This window comes from Populus nigra, chromosome 2 (assembly GCF_951802175.1).
Source record: "Populus nigra chromosome 2, ddPopNigr1.1, whole genome shotgun sequence".
NCBI classification, from domain to species: Eukaryota; Viridiplantae; Streptophyta; class Magnoliopsida; order Malpighiales; family Salicaceae; genus Populus; species Populus nigra.
The window spans coordinates 5,887,568-5,890,067 of NC_084853.1; positions in this window are offsets into that span (position 1 = coordinate 5,887,568).

The following is a 2,500-nucleotide window of genomic DNA, read 5'->3' on the forward strand; positions in this document are numbered from 1 at the left end:
GCTGCAGGTTCGTCGGGGAAAATCGGCAGCGCAGATTTTGCGACGAACATGGGCTGGGCGATGGACTGTCCAGGCCAGGCAGGAAAATTTGTCGAGGGGACACGCTGACGAAACAGCGCTGGTTCAGGCACGGCGGGCAGTGTTGGAATCGGCAGCGCCGACGAAATCGGCAAAGTCGGCAGAATCGGCAGCGCAGATTTTTCGACGAACACGGGCTGGACGGTGGACTGTCCAGGCCAGGCAGGAAAATTCGTCGAGGGGACACGCTGACGAAACAGCGCTGGTTCAGACACGGTGGGCGCAGTGTTGGAATCGGCAGCGCCGAGAAAATCGGCAAAGTCGGCAGAATCGGCAGCAGGTGCTGGCGATGAGTCAGGACGGACTGGATAGTCCAAGGCTCGATGAGAAAGACCGCTGGTTTAGACACTGGGGCAGTGGCAGCCCGCGGGGCAGTGTCGGCAGATTCGGCAGCAGTGTCTGCCGATTCGGCAGCGTTGGCTTGTTGGCGCGGGGGGCCGATGCGAGTGGGGACTTGGGCAGCGGGCAGTGAAAGCAAGAGTTTCCCCGATGCTGCCGGGAAAAACGCTCCCCGGGATGGCCGGGTGAGATGACCCGGCGGCCCGCGACGGGTCATTCAATTCCATGCCCCGTCAACATAACTCCCGATGTACTGTTTGCTTTTTCGGAAGAAGAGATCCATCCCCCCATCCTCGGCCAGCCAAAAACGCTCCAATTAATGGCCGGGTGAGATGACCCGGCGGCCCGCGACGCGTCATTCAAATCACTGCCCTATCGGCTACAACTGCTGATGGGTGGGATTAGAGGCCTGCCATGGTGGTGAGGGGCGGCGAGGACCGTGAAAGCTAGAGTTTTTCAGAGGCTGCCGGGAAAAAGGCCCCTCGGGTGGCGGGGTGCGAGGACCAGGCGCGTCATTCAATTCTCTTCCCTATCAACTTGGCTCCCGTTGGCGGGATTGGAGGCCTACTGTTTGTTACAGGGCTAAAATCGTCAGGGGAAGAGCTGACGAAACAATGCTGGTTTGGATGCAGGGGGTAGTGTTGGAATCGGCAGCGCGGACAAAATCGGCAAAGTCGACAAAAAAGACTGTTGGTCTGGACATCGGGGCAGCGGCAGCCATGCCGACAGGGGGGGAAATCGGCAGCGCAGATTTGTGCAGCTGCAGGTTCGTCGGGGAAATCGGCAGCGCAGATTTTTCGATGAACATGGGCTGGAAGATGGACTGTCCAGGCCAGGCAGGGAAATACGTCAAGGGGACACGCTGACGAAACAGCGCTGGTTTAGACACGGTGGGTGCAGTGTTGGAATCGGCAGCGCCGACGAAATCGGCAAAGTCGGCAGAATCGGCAGCGGGTGCTGGCGATGAGTCTGGACGATTTATAGTCCAGGGCTTGATGGAAAAGACTGTTGGTCCAGACAATGGGGCAGTGGCAGCGCGGATTTGTGCAGCTGCAGGTTCGTCGGGGAAAATCGGCAGCGCAGATTTTTCGACGAACAGGGGCTGGACCGGCCGGGCCAGGCAGGAAAATTCGTCAGGGGGGCACGCTGACGAAAAGAGGGGCTGCGGAGTGGAAAATCGGCAGCGCAGATTTTTCGACGAACAGGGGCTGGACCGGCCGGGCCAGGCAGGAAAATTCGTCAGGGGGGCACGCTGACGAAAAGAGGGGCTGCCGCGTGGAAAATCGGCAGCGCAGATTTTTCGACGAACAGGGGCTGGACCGGCCGGGCCAGGCAGGAAAATTCGTCAGGGGGGCACGCTGACGAAAAGAGGGGCTGCCGCGTGGAAAATCGGCAGCGCAGATTTTTCGACGAACAGGGGCTGGACCGGCCGGGCCAGGCAGGAAAATTCGTCAGGGGGGCACGCTGACGAAAAGAGGGGCTGCCGCGTGGAAAATCGGCAGCGCAGATTTTTCGACGAACATTCGTCAGGGGGGCACGCTGACGAAAAGAGGGGCTGCCGCGTGGAAAATCGGCAGCGCAGATTTTTCGACGAACAGGGGCTGGACCGGCCGGGCCAGGCAGGAAAATTCGTCAGGGGGGCACGCTGACGAAAAGAGGGGCTGCCGCGTGGAAAATCGGCAGCGCAGATTTTTCGACGAACATTCGTCAGGGGGGCACGCTGACGAAAAGAGGGGCTGCCGCGTGGAAAATCGGCAGCGCAGATTTTTCGACGAACAGGGGCTGGATGCTGGACCGGCCGGGCCAGGCAGGAAAATTCGTCAGGGGGGCACGCTGACGAAAAGAGGGGCTGCCGCGTGGAAAATCGGCAGCGCAGATTTTTCGACGAACAGGGGCTGGACGCTGGACTGGGCCAGGCAGGAAAATTCGTCAGGGGGGCACGCTGACGAAAACAGGGGCTGCCGCGTGGAATGGCAGCCTACACGCAGATGCGAATTCGGCAGCGCACGATGGCTTGAGCAGGTCATGGGTTCGACTTGGCGCGATCTGAAACCTGGACGAGGGACTGTCGACGCTGGACGAG